The sequence below is a fragment of the Uranotaenia lowii genome, chromosome 2 (assembly GCF_029784155.1).
Source record: "Uranotaenia lowii strain MFRU-FL chromosome 2, ASM2978415v1, whole genome shotgun sequence".
NCBI classification, from domain to species: Eukaryota; Metazoa; Arthropoda; class Insecta; order Diptera; family Culicidae; genus Uranotaenia; species Uranotaenia lowii.
In genome coordinates this window covers 193,665,832-193,690,529 of record NC_073692.1, presented here as the reverse complement: position 1 = coordinate 193,690,529, position 24,698 = coordinate 193,665,832, and the positions used below count along the sequence as shown (strand labels likewise).

Genomic DNA, 24,698 nt, shown 5'->3' with positions numbered 1-24,698 from the left:
CAAATATCCAAAAACTTGGACTATGGTTATGGTCCAAGTTTTCATTTGATTGATAAAATATTTGAAAAAAACTAAAATAATCCAAATTTCGTTGTTTGTGTTATTGTACTAAAGCACTAAAAATTGTCTAAAACATTAAAACATAAGTTGAAAAATCAAACATCAAATGACAATTATATAATTCAGCTCCATTTTAACTTTCGAGAATCGGGAATTGATCCATGCGAGAAAAAATGCAACAAAAAAATATATTAGTATGCCATCATTTTATTTGGTTAATTAATAAACGTAGTGAAGCTGTAACATGATAGCAAGTTTTGTGTGATTCTTGTATACATTATTCGTTGGAATCGCATTCTTTATTAAATAAAAAATGTTAATTTAAAAAAAAATTAAAATTCGGATAGGATGTTCAATTAACGAGTCCGGCACCTAGAGCTGTGGCTTTAAAAGCGCATTCCGAAAATAAAATAAGTGTCAGAAATTGAAATTCAAATTTGAATTATGGATGAAAACTACAAATTAAATTGAATTATGAATCGGTTAGTTATCCGAAATTCACCGCTCATAATTATGTATAAAATTTCAGAATTCAGAAGCAAGAGTTCAAAAGCACAATTCAGTATCCCAACTTTCAATTTTGTAATATTATATACACGGCATGATACCCAAATTATATGTAGTTAATGCCATGCAAATGATAAAATAAAGCATTTACCTTTATAATCGCAGATGGTCTTTAGACTGAAAAGAAGGTTAAAGTTTGGACAACAAAAATTAGTTTTAAGCATATTACCATCACCGTCATCTGAATAACCTTTGAGTTTCAATATTAAATTACTGAAAAAATCAAAGCCCTCTCACACTTTAACGCTCAACTTTCATAAAAATATCTTTATTTTTGATCAAAAAACCTGATAAACATATTAATAGGCGCATTTTGAAACAGGGAAAATCTAACACTCTCAATCGGGAAAACCGGAAATTTGAAAATGGAAACTCGCTGGCCACTCTGATATAGATTTAGAAGAACGTTGCCATTTTGCCAAGTTTTATCCGGGTTTGGTCGGATATTTAATACATAATTTTGGAACAGTTCGGCCCGGATTTCATTGAAAAATGCTCTTATTTTGCCCGGATTTATTCACTTTATTTTGGAAGATCAATCGAAAAATCCAAATTGAGTTGTATTTTTATTAAATTTATGCCTCCAAAACCGGTATTTTTAAGCAAGTTTTATAAAAAAATAATCATGAAAGGTCTTTTGGAAGCCTTAGATACGATTTTAAATTTGTCGAAAAATGTTGATAAAAACAATTTTTTTAAATTTTATTATTGGTTCTTTGTTGAGTCAGTTTCAGATTTTGACAAAATTTGCCCGAATATATTGGGAATATATTGAGAATTGGGATTGAATTTGTTAACCATTTATCTGATACTAGCTGATCCTATACGAACTCCATTTCGCTTTCAACTTGGAACATATCATGAACAGTTTGCATGAAAGTTGGCAAGCATTTTCCACATGCACTTTTGAATTCTTTGTTAAGAATTAAATGCAAAAATATTGGACGATCACTTTATCTGTCGTCTGCTACTATCCGGAATCTGAAATCAGGAATCAATTGACCGTGCCAAAAAACCCCGTGTATAAATTTTGACTAAATCATTGCATAACAACGCAATTATTGCCAAAAAGTTAAACCCCTTTCGGTGGCCTCTTAAACAATCTTTGATATCTGAAATCGATTGCCCTTCCCTCAAAACTCCCGTGTACCAATTTTCAAAGCAATCATTGTATAATAATGTCTATATTGCTAAAAACAGTGAAAAATTAATCTATATGGACGACCCCTTTCGTCGACCCCTGGCAAAATATTTGACATCTGAAATCGATTGCCCGTTCCTGAAATCTACCGTGTGCAAAGTTTCATCCCAATCCGATAATATCAACGATATAGCAAAAATATTGAAAGGGTAATATAGACGACCCCCTTTGCCGGCCCCGTACACTGAATTGAATACCTGAAATCCATTGCTCGTCTCTCAAGACTCTCGTGTACAAATTTTCATCTGAATCCGATGTATAATAACGACAATATCGCATCAACAGTGAATAGTTAATATGGGCGACCCCTTTAGCCGACACCTGATTTTAGTTTGAATAAGTGGAATCAGTTGTTTGTTCCTAAATACTCTTATGTGCAAATTTTCATCCCAATCCGATGTATAAAAACGTCAATATCACTAAGATACTGAAAATTTAATATGGACGACCCCTTTTGCCGGCCCCTTACACTAAAATTGATACCTCAAATCGATTGCACGTCACTCAAAACTATCGTGTACCAATTTTCATCTGAATACGATGTATAATAACGTCAATATCGCAAAAACAGCTAACAGTTAATATGGACGACCCCTTTGGCCGATCCCTTACACACACTTTGACACCTGAAATGCATTTCTCGTCTTTCAAAACTTTCATGTGCAAATTTTCAACACGATCCGACGAAAAGTAACGTCAACATCGCGAAAACAATATTTGTCTTGTATGGACGACCCCCTTCAGAAGGGGTCATCCGAAAATCTGAAAACATTTTTCATCCTTCCTGGTCCTAATGATCATCCATGCCAAATTTCAGACCTCTAGCTTTTAAGACGGTTGAGTCTATAGAGGACAAACAAACAAACAAACATACAGAAATTGCTTTTTATATATATAGATTTACATACATTTCACACATTTTTTATTGAATAACTGTCACTTTTTTGCCCTTTTATGCCCAGATTCATCACGAGCATACAGCAAAAATTATTTCCTGTAAAATTACGCAAATGTCCTGTAGCAAAAAGGAGCAGGACATTTACCGTAATTTTACAGGTCGAAAACATGATTACGTGACATTTAATTTTTAGTGTACAACTTTTTAACAGGACATTTGCTGTAATAATAAATGAATCTTCGTTAACTTTCAAGGGAAACAATTTAAAATTACAGGTTTTGTTAATTACATGTGATTTATTTTAAAGGTTGCAGTTTTCAGTGACACGTAATATTCAAAAAAAATTTCTGTGTACGGTTGTGAATTGTTTTATTTGAAAAAAACAAGTGCATACGGTTATCAGATTAAAACTGATTATGATTAAACTAAACGGAATCATGTTATTTGAAATTTTCTTAAATTTTGAGAAATGTATACCTACTATTTTCCTTTTTTTTCTACCATAATTGTTAAAAATGCCCGGATCTGATATATTTGAGCGAAATTTTGCAATGTTTAAAGTAGACAACAGAGTTTTGTTGAATTTTTTTCTTGCGTAAAATTTTCCGGTTTTTTTTTTTTTAAATATGTCTTTATTTGTATCAAATCATCATTACACTTATATTACATTATTGCATTAAACTAGGTGTTCAGCTCAATAATGAACTGTTCATAGCCCTATAAGTAACTAGATTCTAAAAATTTATTTATAAGATTTTAATTTGCTGAGCGCAATCAAGTTTTTAATGTAGGAGAACATCCTGTAATAGCAAAAATATTTTATACTTAAAACTAAACACTATCTTAAAATTAAACTAAACATAAAGAGAACGAATCTCTGCGATGGAAGACTGCATCGATTTGCCTCTGAAGTTGGAGATGATTTTGTTGGCCATCTCTTCGATCGATTCAATGCCCGCAATCCGATGAAGATCTTCGGTGCTGTGCCAAGGTGGAAGCCGCAAAATCATTTTCAGAACTTTGTTCTGAATCCTCTGGATGGCTTTCTTCCTCGTCGCGCAGCAGCTAGACCAAATCGGAACTGCATACATGATCGCTGGTCGGAAAACTTGTTTGTAGATGAGCATCTTATTTCGCAGACACAACCGGGATTTCCTGTTGATGAGAGAATAAAGAGATTTAGTGTATTTATTACATTTAGATTGAATATCTTCAATGTGATTTTTAAAAGTAAGATTCCGATCAAGTGTAAGTCCCAAGTACTTAACGTGATCAGACCATTCTAATGAAACCCCATTAAAAGTTATGGAATGATTTTCATTAGGTTTTAAAAAATTTGCTCTTGGCTTATGGGGAAATAAAATAAGTTGAGTTTTGGAAGCGTTAGGAGAAATTTTCCACATTTTCAAGTAATTCAAAAAGGAATTTAAATTTTGTTGCAATCTACTGCGTACCACCCGTAAATTTCGACCTTTGGCTGAAAGCAAAGTGTCATCAGCAAATAATCTTCTACCTTTTCCTTCTGGTACATCAGGAAGATCAGAAGTAAAAATATTATATAAGATTGGCCCAAGTATACTACCCTGAGGGACACCAGCTCTAATGAGTGTCCTTTCAGAGCATGAATTTTGATAGCTTACTTGTAAGGTTCGGCTAGTCAAATAATTTTGAATAATTTTGGTGAGATATACAGGAAAATCAAATCGAGCTAATTTAGCTACTAAACCTTTGTGCCAAACACTGTCAAAAGCTTTTTCAATATCAAGAAGAGCAACACCAGTTGAATAACCTTCAGATTTGCTAGCGTTAATCATATTAGTTACACTCAAAAGTTGATGTGTAGTAGAATGTCCATGACGAAAACCAAATTGTTCATCAGGGAAAATAGAATTCTGATTAATGTGAATCATCATTCTATTCAAAATAACTCTCTCAAATAGTTTACTTAAAGAAGGAAGCAAACTAATTGGTCGATAACTTGAAGGCTCTGAAGCACTTTTTCCAGGTTTCAAAATTGGAGTTATTTTGGCATTTTTCCATTTATTGGGAAAATAAGCCAAATGAAAACATTTGTTGAAGATTTTAACTAAAAAATTTAAAGTGCTTTCAGGCAACTTTTTAATAAGAATATAGAAAATCCCATCTTCCCCCGGAGCTTTCATGTTTTTAAATTTTTTGAAAATCAATTTAAGTTCATCAATATTTGTCTCACAAGAACTTTCAAACACATTTTGCTTGGAAAGAATATCATCAAATTCTAGGGAAATTTGAGCATCAATTGGACTTACAACGTTTAAATTAAAATCATGAGCAGACTCAAATTGTTGGGCTAATTTTTGAGCCTTTTCTGAATTAGTTAAAAGAAGTTTATCCCCATCTTTCAAAGTAGGAATTGGCTTCTGGGGCTTTTTCAAAATTTTAGTTAATTTCCAAAATGGCTTTGAGTAGGGTTTTATATCCTCTACTGCTTTAGCAAAATTTTCATTACGAATGAAATTTAAACGACGTTTGATCTCTTTTTGAAGGTCGCAATAAATTAATTTCAAATAAGGATCCCTAGTACGTTGATATTGGCGTCGACGAATGTTTTTCAGTCGTATCAAAAACTGAAGATCATCATCAATTAAAGGTTGATTAAATTTATGTTTAACTTTAGGTATTGAAGCGGCTTTAGCATTGACTATTGAAGTTGTCAAATTTTCTACAGCCAAATCAATATCTTCTATTGAATTCAGTGGAACGTTGACATCTAAAGTACGTTCAATAAAATTCATATATCGCTCCCAGTTAGCCTTTTGAAAATTAAAAGTTGATTTTAAAGGGTTTTCAATGGGACTTTGAGATAAAGAAAATGTTACTGGAAGGTGGTCTGAATCGAGGTCCGCATGAGTAACTAATTGACTACAATGCTCGCCTAAATCCGTTAGAACCAAATCAATTGTGGAGGGATTTCTAATTGAAGAAAAACAAGTATGCCCATTAGGATATTCAACAGTATAATAACCTGCAGAGCAGTCATTAAACAAAATATTCCCATTTGAATTTGATGAAATATTATTCCAAGATCGGTGTTTTGCATTAAAGTCACCAATAATAAAAAATTTAGATTTATTTCTAGTGAGTTTTTGTAAATCTCCCTTCAAAAAATTTTTCTGTTCACCGCTACATTGGAAAGGCAAATATGCGGCAACAATTATAATTTTCCCCATAGAAGTTTCTAATTCAATTCCAATTGTTTCTAAGACTTTTGTATTGAAAGAAGGAAGAAGTCTAAATTTGAGACGACTATTGATGACAATAGCTACACCCCCACCTTGTCGATCAAGTCGATCATTTCGTAAAATTTTAAAGAAAGCATTGCTTTTCAAGTTATTGTCTGGCTTTAAAAAAGTTTCAGTGATGGCAGCAATATGTATGTTTTGAGTTTTCAAAAATAAAAAGAATTCATCTTGGTTAGCCAGCAAAGATCTAGCATTCCAATTCATAATATTTAAACATCTATTTGGATCCATGAGGGAATCGTAAAGTCATAATAATTTTGTTAGCATAATTAAAAGAAGTTTGGAAAGCTTCAAACATTGAATTTGCTTTCAACATAAGTTGCATCATTTCCATTAAATTTTGATGCAAAAATTTTAATTTTTCCTCAGTAATCTCACCCAAATCAACAAAATTGTTAGGATCAGAAAATGAAGGAGAAGAACAAGTATTTGAATTTCGGGGATTTTCCCAAGCCTTCGCATGAACGTTGAGACTTGGTTTTTTCCCATTTTTATTAGTTAAACCTGAAGAGGGAAACCCATTTTCAACCACCTCTGAGAACGATAAACAACGAGTCTGGGGCGCAGATTCAGCCCAGGTAACATTAAAATCACTTCGGGTATTACCCAGCCGTGATTCCAATGTAGGCCGAGGCTGACTGCGAACAGGCAGGTTGTTTGCCGGTCTGACGTGTGTAGACGAAAAAGAGGAAGGAGGAGAAGAAACTTTTCTGGAAACTTTGGGGTTTTTCCTAGAAGCAACAATTTTTGCCCTGATGGGACAATCTAGCGAATTCGAGGAGTGATTACCTGCGCAATTCGCACACTTAAAAAATTCTGTTTTTGGCTTATCACCACCAAAAAGGCATTTAGATTTTTCATGATCGAATGAGCCGCAAAACATGCATCTGGCATTCATTCTACAATTTTTAGTGCCATGACAAAAAGCTTGACAACGACGACATTGCGTAATGTTTTGTAAAAAATTGGTAGAAGATTTACGAAAAGGTTCGAATTTGACTCGACAATGAAACATAAGACGAGCCTTTTCAAGAATTTGCAAATTATTAACCTGATCCTTTTTAAAATGGATCAAATAAAGTTCAGGAGCAAAACCAACACTACTGGTATTATTCGTGTTGGTTCTTTTCCTCATTTGAATTACTTGAATTGGAGAAAAACCTAACAAAGAATTTAATTCAGCTGTGATCTCATCCGGTGTCTGATCGCCAGTGAGACCACGAAGTACAACTTTAAAAGGACGATCACTTCTAGCGTCGTACGTAAAAAATTGGTGTTTTTTATTATTCAAATAATTTAAAACCTTTTGAAAATCATTAAAAGATTCCGCCAATATACGAGCAGTTCCCCTTCGACCGATCTGAAAAGAAATCTTCACATCCTTGACGGAAGTGACGATTTCTTTTCGAAAGGCATTGAAGTCAGGAATCGTGACCGTTATTGGTGGAATCCTTTCGTTTTTAAGAGTATAAGAAGAAGAAGGTTTCTTAGTACTCTTATCAGAATTAAATATGAATATTTCCTCATCACCGATGTTATGAAGGACATCGAATGAATTGGAAATTTCAACTTTTTTGGCAGATGGCCCTGGATTAGGTTCAGCAATCCGTTTTCTTCCGGCCGAAGACTTCCCCATGCTGGAAAGAAAAGAGAAAATATGAATAAAAGAAAATGAAAATAATTTTAGCACTGAAAAGTGCTGATTGAAATACAGGTAAGGAAAAAATAAATAATGTAAAATGTTCCTGCAGGTACACAGCAACGATACGATGCTCCGGCGTACGTGTTGACGGCTCAACGGTACAGATGGAAGTGAGAAATTTTCCGGTTAGTTTTTCTTATCAAACGTCCTACGAATTAACTTATAAACTCGGCACAGAAAAGCGGCCCTAAATTACATGCTCGAAAGTCATTTTACAACCTCGGCCCGGTTCCGTGTTTTGGTTGATTGGCTGTTAAATCGTCTCAGTCGTGTTTGTTGCCCTTGCAGCAGTACTCTGCATTTCTGATTCACGAAACTCAACAACCCGTTTCAAGGAATAACTCGCCACCGCCGCTATGGTTGAACGAGAGATGCTAGAAGCTACCTTTTTCCCGCAAAGAACTATTTGCGGAAAAACGGGGAAGCAATCTGTAAGTAAGTATAGAAGTAGGAAGCGCAGCGGCAGGTAATAGTTGGTTTCACAGCCAGACATTACACATTCGTTCTCGGGGTATCTTCTCCTGTAAATGGCTGAGCAAAGAGACCACCCGGCGATGCCGCCACCCGTAGTAATGTTGATGCAGTCATTAATATGTATATTTTGTGCAGAAGCCAAACGCCAAGAGTAAATTGCACTGCTACTTACCTACAACTGCCTTCACAATTGGCAGGAATGAGGAAAAATAATACTCGGAGAGATGAGATGGGAGAAGAGGTCTCTTAAGAAGTGCAGTCAGTCAGTGAAGGCTAGGGAAGTGTCCAGCAGGAGGATCGGCAGCTCTGCAATTCGAAACACCTTGTCCTCTTCCAACGTTTTTGGTGTTTTGTATGGATGCCTCCAAATGCCCATGTGTATATGGTATGGAAAGCCTTCCTCAGTCGGCAACTATATAGTGTGGACCCAACCGAGTCCGTTCGGTCATTTATGAATGGGTGCTCTTACTTACTTCTCTTGCCGCCCTACTATTAGCCTACTATGCTTTCTTCATTGACTTCTTGAAGTAATTCAACGTTGAGCGATATTGAAATTGTCGATCAAACAATCGTCAAGCATTGAATTAAGAGATATTATACATTGGATCGGTTCTGACTGATGAATCTTAAATTAGAAAATTTTTATATGCACTTTTGAATATTTTTTCATACTACTATCTACTGTTAACATTCTTAAAACTTTACAAGATATTCCTGATGAATTCCCCCAGTAAAGAGGCGCTCTTCGAAGCGTAGAGCAACACCATCATCGTCAGTGACCTCGGAACCATAATGGGCAAAATAAAAAATATGCTGAGACGTAGTAAATTTTCTTGGCAAAAGAAAAACAAACCGAGAGCCAGTCAGCATACACTTGTATTGGTGTGGTGGTTTGGTGTGTCTGCCTCATTTTGATGAGAAGCCGCCGTCGTTCGGGGAATGTTTATTATTGAGCCTGTTTATTTGTTATGATTGGCTTTTGTGAATGTGGGTGAGTGTCGGGCTCAGGTTAATTCATGAAGTAAAAACAGGCCTTCCATTCCTAGGGAGGGCTTCTTTTCTTTCGCAATTTTGTGCTGCCACAGTATGTTCGAGCTAAAAGTGTAAGTGTAAGTTGTTACATTGCGAATGAATTGCTGTGAGTTTAAGGATAACACTGATAAGTTGTGATAAGAGAGCAAAATACCAGCACCAAAATCACTGGTAAAATTACATACATTACACGCTATTGCCCCATCCCTCCAACAGTACAGTATGACCTGTCATCAAGGTTAAAAAACACTTTTCTTGATGTTAACATGATTACTCATTAAGGCATGTAGATAAACATGTCAAGAAGATCCACATCCCATCCGCAACTGCTGGGAGGAGGTAGATCAAATCAATTTGATTCGTAATCAAAAATCCTCATGTATCAAATATAAAGGGTGATACGGTCAAAATTTGGTCAAGGGAAAACGTGTGTAAATCGGTGAAATCGTTTATTTAAAAAATCAAATTAAATTTCTTTTTCAAGTTTAATTAGTATAAAATTCAGGAAAAATATTCAGTTGGGCTTCTGCTTTTCCAAATCCGAATTGGCGGGCCTTACGCTTAACCCCTGCCATCAGATTTTGTACAGCCACCTTGTCCACCTTCTTCGCCTCAGAAAGCCAGTTTGCCTCGAACTGCTGCTTGTCCTTAGCAGTTTTCTTGGTCTTCTTTAGGTTCCGCTTGACAATAGCCCAGTATTTCTCAATTGGACGGAACTCTGACGTGTTGGGAGGGTTCTTGTTCTTGGGAACCACCTGCACGTTGTTGGCGGCGTACCACTCCATGGCCTTTTTACCGTAATGGCAAGATACCAAATCCGGCCAAAACAGTATGGAACAACCGTGTTTCTTCAGGAAAGGCAGCAGACGTTTATTCAAACACTCTTTCACGTAAATTTCTTGGTTGACAGTCCCGGAAGCTATGAAAATGCTGCTTTTCAAGCCACAGGTACAGATGGCTTGCCAAACCAGATATTCTTCGCGAACTTTGACAGTTTCATGTGCTTGAAAATGTCTGCTACCTTTCCCCTTCCTTTTGCCGTATAAAACTCCTGTCCCGGAAGCTGCTTGTAGTCGGCTTTGACGTAGGTTTCGTCGTCCATTACCACGCAGTCAAACTTCGTCAGCATCGTCGTGTACAGCCTTCGGGATCGCGCTTTGGCCGTCGTATTTTGTTCATCATCGCAATTTGGAGTCACTACCTTCTTGTAAGTCGATAGTCCGGCTCGTTTTTGGCTCGATGCACGGTTGTAGACAATACACCCAGCTTATTTGCGGCATCTCGGAGAGAGAGGTTGGGGTTTCGATTGAAACTACCGGCAACTCTCTTTGTCGTCTCAGCGGCTTCCGGTTTTCGATTTCCCCCCGATCCAGACTTCCTGGCTGTCGACAAACGTTCCCCAAACACTTTAATTACATTTGTAGCGGTTGATTTGGCAACTTTTAGCGATTTTGCCAGCTTTGCGTGCGAGTAGCTCGGATTTTCGCGATGCGCGAGCAAAATTTTAATACGCTGCTATTCTTCCTTGGACGGCATTTTGACAACTGAAGAGTGAAATCCAAATTCAAAATAGGAGCAACATTCTACACACACACACCTTCAAAATGAGGGGTGTTCAGTTTTTTTAGATGCAAAATTGAAAGAAATACGTCAAGTTGATATTGACCACATTTTTACCGTATCACCCTTTAGTTCCATTGGTTGATAAGTTTTTAAGAAAGGAGTTTCAAATAAGCATACAACAATTTCTCGTATCCAAATGCCTTCCTATGCCAAATTTAATTTGCTTTTTCTTGATTAGTTTTCCAGTTATTCAGAAAGTTGTAAAGCAGCCCACTAACCTGTCCTTCTTTCCCATCACCCCAGTGCACTAGTAGAAGCGGTAGCACCAAATATTCATAGCAAAATTCCTCGTATTCAAATACCCTCCTATTCCAAATTGGCTGGATGAAAATTGCATGGGATCACTCTTCCCCCTTGAAGTTTTCTCACTGAAAGAACAGTGGGTTCTCAAAATATCATAGAAAATAACAAAGAAACGTTTCTCGTATTTAAATACCTTCTCATGACGAATTTAGTGCCATTTGCTTCATTAGCTTTCCAGTTATGCTTAAAATTGTAAAGGAGGCCCCTTTTCTATGTCTCCACTGGAAGAAGGGAGGGGTACCAAATATTCATAGAACCATTTCCCTTCCAAGCCAAATTTGGTTCCATTTGATCGAATAGTTCTCAAGTTATGCAATACAAAATATATGGAAGACCTCCTCCTCCCTTCCTAATTCTCCACTGGAAGAAAGGAGGGGTCTGCAATAATAACAAAAACATTTCTCGTATTCCTATACTCTACCATGCCAAATTTGGTTCCATTGACTTGATTAGTTCTCGAGTTATGTATAAAATTGTAAGGTAGCACCCCTCCCCCCTTCCTATCTCCTCACTGAAAAGAGGGAGTGGTATCAAGTGTTCATAGAAACATTCCTCATACCCAAATACCCTCCCATGCAAAATTTGATTTAATTTGCTTAATCGGTTCTCGAGCTATGCAAACATTTTTCTTTTCTTTGAGATTATTCCTCCCTTCCAGTGAGAGGGAGGGGTCTCAAACTATCATAGGAACCTTTCCAGGCCTCTTAAACACCCACCTGCTAAGTTTCAAGTAAATCGGTTCAGAAGTTTCCGAGTCTACAGGGAACAGACAGACGGACAGAAATTCATTTTTATATCTTCAATGAATATTTGGTACCTATCACTCCTTCAAAAAGGTGGATGGAAAGGGGGAAGGAGGGGGGGGGGGTTCCTTACAATTTTCAGCATAAATGGAGAGCTGATCGAACAAATGGAACCAAATTTGGCACGTGAGGGTGTTTGAATGCGAGAAAAGTTTCTATGATAAATTGAGACTCCTCATTTATTTCGGCGAGAAGATTCAAAGAGGGAAGGCGGCTTCCATACAATTTTTTTGCGTAACTCGAGAATTAATTGAGCAAATTAAAAAAATTCGGCATCAAACAGTTTTTGAGTACGAGAAATATTCCTATTAATATTTAGTACTCACCACTCCATCCAATGTGTAGATAGGGAAAGGAGATGGGACTCCTTTACAATTTTTACATAACTCGAGAATTAATCAAACAAATGGAACCATATTTTGATAAGTTGTTTGGGTATGGTTAATTTTAGACCCTCCCTTTTCAGGACGGATTTGGGTAGAAAAAAAGCTATGATCATTTAGTATCCGGGCACTTTATTTCGGTGATAGCTACGTTACTAGAGGTCGGATATGCAAAAATTTAGCAGCGTTGTGTTGGATATGAAAAGGACTTTCTTGCCTATTTATTTCAAATTTTTAAATTTACGTGTGTTTCAGATATTTATAATGCAAAAAGACATGATAAAAATAATTTTGCACAATCGCCTTGGAAATTTTTCATTGTTGATTGTAAAACTCATTAGCTGTTGATTTTTTCTGAATTTTTTTTGGTCCAAATGGTTAAAAAGTATAAGAAAAAAACTCTAGAATGCTCACGAAGTTCAAACCAAGCATCGTAGTGGAACCCTTGATCACAAATATGGAAAAAAGTCTATGTTTATTGGGTATAATTTGATGCAGACCCCTAAACAATGCATTAAATCCGTTTCCGGCAGGCATAAAGTATTGTCTGTCTAGTAGATACCCAGAAAATAACTAACAATGAGTACTTCCATGGATCGCAATCTGTGCAACCGGTTTTTACGCAATGTGACAGATGTGTTCTGATGGATCAGAAAATTTATGATGAAACCGAATTTAAGAGGTCAAATTCTTCGGGATGCCTACCCATGAAAAGGTTCCATTTAGATTCCAATTGGTTTCATCATGATTTTGCAAAGGTTTTGCTTCTGTGATAAAAATAATAGATCAACACGTGACTGAAAAATTCTGGATTCTAAATGGCCATAGCCTTAGGCAGATTTAATTCATATTTTATTTGGAAAAACTCGAAAACTCTTATCAAACAAAGGTACCAAATGTGCCATGTGACGTTTTTCAGATACCTAAAAAAAAATATTCCTATGGGGTAGATGATGAAAAATTAAAATCAATTAAATAACTGAAAAACTTTTGAAATTTATTAAAAAAGATTGTTGATTCTCAACACGGTTGGTCACCTTAAATTTAACGTCACATCTTTCAACCGGTTCTATTTTGAAGTTTTGTTAATGTTGCCAGTCTACCAAGTTTTTAGGCGTTGATATGTTTAGGAGGGAAAAGGTGTAATGGTAGATGACCCCATAATGTTCAGCCCTTATTCTCTTAACTCTCAATTAGTGTAGAGGTTTTAGCCTATTGTTGAAACAATAAAATGTTAACGTTACTTTTTATGTGTTTGCAATAATTTTTCATTTATTTGATTGAGCCTAGAAAACATTCGATCCGCCGACATGGCGTAAGAAATTATCCCCGGAATAAACAAAGATTAAAAATGTTATATTATGAAAAAAAAGTTTAGAGTTTTCAGTTTTCAGAAAATAAGTTTAAGTAATCTTTGAATTGTAATTCGAAACTCAGTTGTAGCTCTCATTTAAAGCGGTTGCTTTTGAAATATGCTGAAATTTGATTTAAAATAATGTCAAAAAATTAATTGAAATTTGAAAAATCTTTGGAAAAATACATTTATTTTGAAAAGGTGTAGCAAAGCACACCGGGTAGTGTATTATTAAATCATAAAAAAACATCAAATGGTGTTAAATAGGGGTTAAAAGGGAAATTTTTTGAAATCATGCGGCAAAAAGTCGAGGAAAATGTAAAAATAAAATATAGAAACTGAGTGGATACCCTAAATGTGACATCTGAACAAAAAAAACTATTTTTTTATAACCTTTCCAAAGCTATTGGGGTCAATATGACCCGAAATGCACATTCAAATCATCATAACACTTCAAAAAAATCGCAAAAATTTTGAAAACCTTATACTTTTGAATTGTGAATTTCCCAGGGATTTTAACCTTATGTTGCTGTCTATTTGACTCGAACTGTACATTCTAGATGAAATCGCTTGAATGTCTGCTTCAGATGTTTCCAAGAAACTGGGGATTTTTTTAACGAAATAATGAAAGCTTTCAGTTTATATCAAATTACATACATACATACATTATACTACATACGAAATTTTACAGATCATAGCTGGTAATATGGAAATTCCTAAAAATTTTAAAAACAATAAGCTCCCGATTACTGCCTTTGAATTAAGAATTTCAGGAGAACAATGGAATTTGATAAGGCTATGATCATTAAGAATCCGGGCAGTTACAAACGTGTGTATTTTAAAAACTATTCATTTGATCAAAAAACTTTCTATGGAGGAAATGGAGGTGTTAATATGACATTTAATGTAAAAATATAAAAAAAATTTATTATTGATTCCAAGAAATACTCTAACTTTTTCATAAAATCTCTTTTTTATCTTTGCACACTTTTTTCAGTCATGTATTGATTTATTTTTTTTTTTACCACAGAAGCAAAACTTTTGCAAAATCATGATATTTTACACAAAAACTCACCTGGAAAAAGCAATTAGAATCTGGTTGGAACCTTTTCATGAGTAGGCATCACGAAGAATTTGATCTCTTAAGTCCTGTTTTAACATAAATTTTCTTGTCCATCAGAACACATCGGTCATATTGCGTAAAAACCGGATGCACAGATTTCGATCTTTGGAACTGATCATGATTGGTTATCTGCTTGGTGTCTACTTGTTAGGCAACACTTTTTGCCTGCCGGAAATGGATTTTTTGCATTATTTAAGGAGTCTGCAATCAGTTATCCCCAATAACCATAGACTTTTTACCATATTTAAGATCAAGGGTTGCACTCCGATGATTGGTTTGAACTTCGTGAGCATCCTAGAGTGGCTCCTTATACTTCTAAACCATTTGGTCCGCAAAAAAAAATAGAAAAAATTAACAGGTCATGAGCTTTTAAGTCAACAATGAAGAATTTTCGAAGCGCAAAATGCGTAAAAGGAGCAAATTTGTGCAAAATTATTTTTACCATGTCATCTTGCATCGTTAATATCTCAAACAAACGTTAACTTGAAAATCTATCAAAAATAGGCATATCCGAGCTGTTTAAACGTAGCTATCACCGAAATAAAGTGCCCGGATACTAAATGATCATAGCCTTAGAAAAAGCCTTTTTTTTCAACCTAATCCATGCCACCAAAAGGCATCAAAATTCAAATTTTTCCTAGGTTTTGTTTTCGAGACATATTTTGAAATAGGTTCAAAATCATTAAAAAATGTTTGCCCTTTTTCGCCAATTTCAGCAAACCCGTAGAATATCACTAAGATCTTTTTGTAAATTTATTTTCGGCATATCGGTGAAAATATATGTTCTTGGTGGAAGAATATCAGAATTGAAAGTTGATTTTACAGATGTTGAAAGAAAAGAGCGAAAGAGCATTTTTGCGAGGAAAACTTACTAACGTACACCATACTTTACCCCGCAACATTTCATTCTTTAAGAAACTGTTTGATAAACATAAACTTTTTTTCTTTCTTTACAGATATTTGAAAAACTGCTCGAATCAGCTGCTGGCAATCGTGAATCCAATATACGAAACATCAACTGAAATTTCAAAAAAGAAGATTCTGTTTTTCTCACGTGGTATGAAATATTCAGATTCATTGTGGTTAATCTCAAAACCGATCAAGAAATCCTTGAATGTAAAAATTATAAGCAAAAAGGCTCTAGCAAATTGAGTGTTCAGTAAAGTTAATTCCTAAAGCTAGTATCAATTACAAAATATCCATTGTGCAGTGTGTGTCAGTGTGCAACGCAAAAAGTGTTCAATCCGAGATCCGGCTTACAGAAGCATTTCGAATTAAGTATCAAGGAGGAAGAAGAAAAAGGGAGTAAGGGAATCAGTGTAGTGTACATCTGGGAAAAAAATAAAGTTTTGGTGTTTAAAAAAAAGTGAAGCAGTTTTGCTTGCGGCAAATAAAGTGTTTATGTTTTCCGAGAAAATTTAATGTGCTGAAACAGTTACTCCAATTTTGAGATTACGGCTTCGTTTCAAAAGGTTGGTAAACATTTTATTATCAACTCGATTTTTTTTTATTAAATGATAGCATATAACCCCCTCTGTAGTTTTCATTCGATTCCATATAAGACTTCCTTATTATTTGTATTTGTATTTGTATTTGTATTTGTATTTGTATTTCATCGGACAATATTGTCTACATGAATTTTAAAACTATCTCTAAGTTATATATTATACTAACAAAACTTTCTTCAATCAAATAATCATTAGGTTAGTTAACTGAACGCTTTTCCTAATTTTTGTCTTAAAAACATAAGTTGACATACGAAATTCAAATTGGTTATAAAAATTGTTAAACACTTTGAACATGGCACGGAGTGGTTCTTGTTGACCGTAATTAGTCCGCTGGAATCCGATTTGCAGGAATTCACTTCCTCTGAAGAGCCGGGGTCTGATGTTCATATTAATTTGCTGCAACAACGCTGGACAATCAATGTCGCCGTCTAGGAGTTTCTTCACGAAGACAGCTCGTGCAATTATGCGCCTTTCAGCTAGCGTTTCCATACCAATAAGCAAGCAGCGATGTTTGTAGTCTGGAAGTGCCTCGGGATTGTTCCAAGGTAAATGTCGCAGGGCAAATTTTACGAATCTCGATTGTACTGCTTCGATACGTTTCGTCCAATATGTCGTATAAGGACTCCAGACGACAGAAGCTGTTTCGAGGCCAGATCGCACTAAGGAATAGTACAGAGATCTTAGACAGTATGGATCTCTAAACTCCTTTGAAATTCTGGTGATGAATCCTAGATTTCTGTTGGCTTTGGCTATGATGGTGGCATAATGCGAGTGGAAAGTGATTTTTTCATCCAGAATGACTCCAAGGTCTTTGAAGGAAAACACTCTCTCAATTGGGACACCTGCTACTTGATAAGTCCACGAGATGGGGCTAGGCTTTCGTGTGAACGAGATAACTGCACACTTTGGAATACTTATAGTTAAATGGTTCAATGCACACCAGTTGGTAAACATATTAAGACAATCTTGTAGTATCAAACAATCGGGGCATTAGGATTACAGCAAACTAACGCAGAGCGAACGAAATGGAAAGACCAGCAAAATAGGTAGGTCATGTTATCCGTAATTGAAAATAACGTTTATTAGTGCGGTTGTGTGGTTGAATCCCTTCCGAAAGTTTTCTTCGGGGGCAGAAGGGAAACCCAAAAAGTCGAACTCGGAACGCATTTCGGTCAACTTGTTTGCGTTAAATTCCCCGTTCAATGGACCGTGAAGGGGTTTGCGTTTCCTTCTACTCTTCTTTCCTTTTTCCTTCTCTCAGGGCTTCGTTTCTAATTCGATGTTTTTTTCACGTCATTATGAAAGGATTGTTTTCCCTTCTGCTGCTGCTCATTCGAGGACGAATCTTTCCCCGTTCCCTTATTTTTGTTTAGAGCACCTGTGCAGGGTTGCGTTTTTGGGGAGCCCAAAACGAATGGATGGGTACGCGCCTAAGTCCTTTTTTAGTTCTGGAAATGGGGTCTGTTTTAATGGTGGTTTTCTGTCGTAAAAATTCACCCTCCACTCATTCATGGTACATTTGATCGATTAAATTGAAATCAGAGCACCGGTCGTTGATTCTGTTTTTTTTTTTGTTGGAATTGTCTTGGATGTGAAAGATGTTCGGCTTGGGTCTGCTTTTTGGGCACATTCAATTGTAATTTTCACTCAATCGATAATGCCAATATTCTTCTATTGATTTTCTGGCACACGTTATTTATAGAACACCGATTTCCTAATGAGGTTCAATGAAGGTAGTGAACTTGAAAATATTATGAAGATTAGGGTGACAATAAATGTATAGAATGTATTCTAGGCCTAGTACAAGATCTCATGCCAAACTTGGGCCAGATCGGAGCACGGAAGAGGGTCGCTCAACGAGCCTAAAGTTTGTATGGGATTTTGAGTCATTTTGTTCGGAAGAAACATGAAAAACCAGTTTTTCATCCATAAGTTTGGTTCCCTTTGGCCGATTTCTTTTGAAAACGGTTTTTATTACAGCCTAAACTATGACTAATATACATTTCCATAAGAGTAAAGATAAAAATGTGATTAGGCTTCCCACGTATCATGCCGATCCTACTTAAAAAACTGAGTTTTAAGGAATGATTTGTAAAATCCCTATACATACGAGCGAGATTTCTAATATAATCGAATAGGATCTAATTCAATCGATTCACCTCACTTTTTATACTTTGAAGGAGCCGGTAGAGCCCCCTCCAGACCTCCAGGACTGGTATCATTTTCTGTCAATGAGACACAACAATGAATAGAGGGTTATTATCATTATCATAAGTTGGAAGAATCGATGCTGTACTGAAGGGCAACAACAACCTCCATCAAAATATTGACCCAAAGCATTAAATGAAGTTTTTTCTTCTAATGCTTTATATTTTTCGATTGACATGATCCAAACCAACGGTAGAAGCATCCCAAAGCCTCGTCTTGAATCTTTTCGAAAATTTGTGGTCGGCTTTTGACATCAAGATGAAGATGGTTATATCAACATAATTATCATAAGCCACTTGAAAGCAAGTGATAAATATAATAATTTAGAAATTTGAAAATTTTTAAAATTTTATTTTGTATCAGGAAATACTTAATCGTTTTTTTCAAAATCAGCCATTTAAAAAAAAAACAAAAAGGCAAAAATTAGTGTTTTCTAACTGTCAAATTAGATTTAGAAAAAAAAAAAAACAATTTCAAATCTGTCCTCGTTGACCTCCGGGGACGGGGGTAGGGGTTTGCCAAATGTCCATGCTTGTCCACGGAAGAGGAAGAGGGGTTCAAAAATCTCACTTTTCTGTACACGTGGTATCTGAATGGCCCCCTATATGAAGATTAGTACACTGAGGTTTGTTGAAATATTCAAAAATGAAAAAATTTCTGTTATGGTAAAGTAAACATAACTTCTTCAATTTTCTTCAGCAAACCAGGAAAACCGGGAATTGAAAATAGCACCGGGAATTACCCGGGAATTTGACATCCAAACCGGGAAAAACCTTTATGCAGTGCAATCACTTTTTCTATAGAAATCCTACGTATAGAAAAGGATGAAGTTAATCAAGAGTAAACTTCCGTTGAAAATTTAATGTAGACGTTGATTGGTTTTTTTTATGAAGATACGAAATGGGAAAAGTTTATGCGTGTTTCCAATTCTAATTTCAGAATCCAAACTTTGGATTCAGAATTGATATAGAAACATTTGATTAAAAATTCGGGTTCAGTATGATATTTCAAATTTATATTCTGAATTCAGATTTGAGCCAGAACTTAGATTTAAGAAGTTCACTGTGTTAAGACTTTAGTTATGCATTCAACAGTTGGACTGAAAATGCAGATGAATTTTTAATAAGATTTTGGTATAAGCTTGAGATTTCAAGTTTTGTAATCGGATTCAAAATTAAATTTCAAAATGTAAAAATATAACAAAGATTGAGATTATAAATTCTGTCTCATTTTTTGGCAGAATTTCAATACCTAGTTGGTGTTTCAGAATTTGAGTTCAAGTTTTCAATTCCGAGTTTAAAAGTAAAATACATTAACAGCACAAACTAAGCTTGTTTATTTCTCTGAAAATAATGATTTGTCAGAATTATTTTAAAATTTGGTTCATTTTGGCATTTTTAATAAGTTTTATTTTTCGAGATTGACGAACCCTTTTTCAAATGCATTTTTATCACTTCCCAAGTGAAATCAAATAATAGCATTGAAATTTTACCAGGTTTCGGCAAAATATATCATTGCCCAGCCCTTTTGATTGCCACTTTCATTTCAAGACTGGACTGGACTTTTCTTTCCTTGTAGACTTATGGTGGAAATAATGACAACAAATGTCTATTTTTGCGTCCAACTCTAACAAATCTATCATGATTTTTCGAAGAATTCATAAAATTTCTCAATAAAATTCCTTAAATTTTATTTTTTCCTCCGCAGTTTGAAAATGCCAAAATATTTGCATTTCAAATATTGTTTAATATTATTTCCACGAAAAATATTTTCCTCACAATAATTTCGAATATTTTAAAAACCTTTGAACTTCAAAATGGTTTATTGGTAAGTGGAAGTTTCGGTTGTGATTAATTGAATGAACTTGGAATTCTCCCAGAGAATTTGAGATCCAGAACATCAACTCAGATGTGCAACATGATATCATAATGTGGTTTTAAAATGATGCAACTTCAAGATTCCAAGATGACGTCCAAAAATTCAAAATTATAAAAATATATAAGTTTCCGTAAAAAATAGTTTGTCAAAGTTGGAAAAAGTTGTTATCAAACAAAGACTAGAACGAAGGTGGCAATTTTCGTTGAACAAATGGAAAACTGGAATTTCCGGAAATTCGGAGTTTCTTTAACCTTCCAAAGCTGTTCGCAAAATATCCGTTCCGTGGAAATTCGACTTATTTTTTGTTGTTATTCCCGTGGCCGCAAATGTTGACCGATTTTTATGATATTAAATTCATTGTGTAGGTAATTTATTTTAGGTTCTAAATATTTTAATATGAAGTGAATTTGTTGTACCAGGTAGAGTGTCCGTCCCGGGATTTCCCGGGCAGGAATTCCCGGGAATTTGAAAAACTCGGGAATTCCCGATGCCCGGGAATCGTAGTTTCATTCCCGGGAATTCCCGACATGTATGAAATTCTTTCTCTGGAAATGCCTGGAAGATGTTCGTTTTGAAAATGTAGTCATACAAAACTGATTGAGAATATGCCGATTCCTGTGGCAGTAGAGATTTTGCAGCCATTTAGTACATTTTTTTTTATATTCGAATAGGTAAGTTTAAAAAGATTATATGTATTTCGACACCGTATTCATTGAACGAAACCCCACAAAAGTTCGAAAAATACATATATGAAAAATTGCGTAGCAGGTAGACTGATTCTCGGAAGTAACATTCGTGCACTTGTTTTCCTTTGGCTTTGAAAGCCAGATATATTTCAAATCCTTGAAATGAAGAATAAATAGTTTTTTATATGAAGAGCAAACATGTAAAGTGTTTAGAAAAACGAAAAATGGTTGGAATAATCAAACAAATGTTATCAACCCCTAATTGCATTGATGAATTCTTCATTTAACTTATTCAGTTTATTTTATAGTTCTTTAGGCTGTTTTTCATATATCATCGTTGAAAACAGTTTAACTTGTTTGATTAAAATAAGTTAAAAACATTATGAAGAGTAAATTTTGAACAAATTTTGGGCTTGTATGCACGAAAAGTTCGATAAGCTATGTATATTTGAGTCTAAGTGCATATATTTTACATATTTCCCGGGATCCCGGGAATTCCCGGGAAACAGGATACCAGATTTCCCGATTCCCGGGAAAGGGAAAATGGCCGGGAAATGGACACTCTAGTACCAGGTTGTCTGTAGTTGGTTCCGAATGAATAAAGTCCCAAAAAACAATTTGCAGCATTTGAGTGCTTCTTTGATTTCTGGAATTGTCAAGAATACATCTTTCCGACGATGTATAAATACGTGGGGCTCCAATGAACACCGTTATTATTATTTCGGATTTTTCGGTAGACAAAAAATCTTACTTAAAACAAACACATTCAATTTTGTTTTTGCTTCGATGTATCTCATTTCTCAATGAACCGATTTTCGAAACTCAAATTTTAGTTTTTTCTCGTTAATTTGGTTATCATATTCATAAAACATATTTGGTCTCTAAAAAATCTCAGTTCCTCAGTACCGTCAAACGGGGCAACATGCAAAAGCAGGGTTAGATGCAACATTTGTATACCACAACACTCATTCAATTTTTATTTCAATATACAGTAATAAAGTTATCATTCAATGATAACTAATTGATGATGACATGGTTTTTAACATCGTGAAGGAGTTATTTTCAGGTTTTGATTGTCATAAAAAATTTAAAAAATCGAGCAATAAATGAACATATTTTTACATTTTTCGGTGTCGTAAAAAACTTTGCCTAGTATGACGGATTGGCTTAATGATATAACCTACAAACTTTATATTGCTTTCATTATCCTATACCAACACTGTTGGTGTATAAATATTTATCGAATAATCACTAATTTTTTTTAGACAAATATTTTTATAATCCAGTTAGCTGTCTGGGGCAAAATGCAACAAAATACAAATCAGAACTAAATCTCATAAATCGCGTTGTCATATGCTGGGATGTGATTGTTTTGCATTATGCGTTTGTTAACATTAAAATTTCATCCATCCTAAGAATTATTTTCATGATTTAAGCTAAAAGAATATTTTGTAGATTTTTTACCCCTAAATGTATGCAGCAGATTAACACTTTTTTCTTAAATAAATTTTTGACAGAAAAAAATGGAAAATTTAATTTGAAAAAACACCAAACATTACTGCAAATGGTGCATCATGCGTTATGACATCACAAATGTATCAAAAAGTATAAATTTTTAAACGTTTTCATTCGATTTTTCATTAATTACAGAGTTTGTTGCAACTTACCCCTTTTTCTTAGTAGGGTGAAAATCGCATGTTTTTGTAAATTTAGAAGAAAATGGTAAAAGCAAAATTTTTTCTTACTACGTCAGTTTGGTGTCCCCTCAACCTTAAAACTTTTGATGTACAAGAGGTATGATAATCTGTAAGCATTAAGATTTTAGAAGCCATTGAAGTTGAAAATTGTTGCATGTTGCCCCAGTTGACGGTATATTAGAATAATGATTAAGATACTTTGAATCTGCGCTACAGGTCATATTGATCCAAACGGCTTTGGAGGGTTAACCTTTACAGTTCAACATTTAAATATTTCATTATCGATACGAAATCCAAGAAGTCTCACCGCAATTTTTGCGGCTGTGAATAACTATCGAATTACAAAATTAATTCACTGAAAATTTTATGTTTTCACACACTTTCCCTTACAAATATTATAAAATGTCTATTTGTTCGGTCAATAAATCTTGTTAAGAGTATAAAGCAATGTATTCTTAAACAGTAAAAAATATAAAATCTTACAAGGAAAAACCGGGAATTTGAAAGTGAAAACCCGCTGGCCATCCTGTAAATGTCACCATCGAGTCTAAAACAGTCGATGAAACAAAATTTTTTCTAAAAAAATGCGTTTTTTATCATTTATCCATTATAGGTTATCTAACTAACATTAACAATACTGTTGATCGTACGCAAATTTGAACACCTTCAATATGCGGAAAAAAAGATTTTAAATTATTGTTATGCAAACCGAGATATTAGAATCTAAGTATGGGTCCTTTTTTACAAAATTTTATATTTGGAGCATTACTACCAAACTGTTTTTTTTTAAATTTCATTTTCGGATTCAGCGCGTGATTTCACATTGAAAGTTATCTTTAGTTTACTTTAATCAAAAATGTTGTAAACTAGTGTTATTTGATTAAATATCAACAAACTTGCCGGAATCCAGGTGTGAAACTTTTTTTTTGTGTTAAAAAGACACGGAATCGAAATAAACTATTTAAATTAGCTCATATTGTAACTTAGAATCTCAATTTTATATTTGAATTTTATTTGTAATTTGTTTCTTAGATCTTGTTTTTAAATTATGATCACATAAAAGATACTGGAATTCTCTCTACTCCTGGATAAAAGTTATTTCAAATTTTGAATTTAACTCTTCAACTCTTATTTCTGTTCTGTTTTACGCAAAATAGAAAAAAAATTAAACCCCCAAAAACTTGAAATTAAGGAAAGTTCCTAATAGTTTTTACACCCCAATATACAGTTTATGTCTAATAAAGGATTAATTACAACCAGAGACATTTGTGAGAGGAGTTAAAATAACCATTTCGTAGAAGAACTCATCAATTTAAGTTATGAATGTCAGTAAGTTTATTTAAACCTTTGAAGAAAACTGTTTGTGTGTTTTCTTTAGAATTTGCTTAATTTTTTTTTATCATCATATTTCTTACACTTAGCACACACCTTTATAATCTCGAACGAATTTTAAGCTTAGATGGAAGGGCTCAGCCTAAGAATTCTCTCTAAGAGAGGTGCCAGGAAATCAGTTTCAGTTTATAAAACTTCATTGTATTTCTGTATTCAAAATAAAAAGTCTGTTTCTTGTGCATTAAGTTTTCTGACACTACGTAGTGTTAAAATGTGAATTTGTAGCAAACACTGTAAATGTAGTTTCCGTTAGCTCGCACCTCACTCGCCATGTCCTCAATACGCACAAAGCTATATCAAGATGTTCGAATCTTTTCGTACTTACGAAATCGGAAGAAAGCTATGAATGACCAACCGAGTCGACTCTTGCAAGAAAACGGCAATTTGTGGGTGAAAAATTGCTATTCTTATCAGACGAAACCACCTGTTTATATATGTACACATTTTTTTGTCCCTGAATAAAAATCGAATAGGGATCGAAACGTCGTTTTCGCTTAACAAATAAACTGCAAGTCGAAAAATTTC

General features: G+C 34.6%; 1 protein-coding gene across 8 annotated transcripts in view; it reads left to right on the top strand.

Moving 5' to 3' along the window:
- The window catches only part of LOC129742680 (mucin-19), a 652,529-nt gene that overhangs the window by 8,711 nt on the left and 619,120 nt on the right, over positions 1-24,698 (top strand). For all 8 annotated transcript variants that reach the window (XM_055734616.1, XM_055734615.1, XM_055734617.1 and 5 more), the window contains one exon: positions 15,761-16,276. The gene's annotated coding sequence lies outside the window, so the exon portion shown is untranslated. The remainder of the gene's footprint in view (positions 1-15,760; positions 16,277-24,698) is intronic.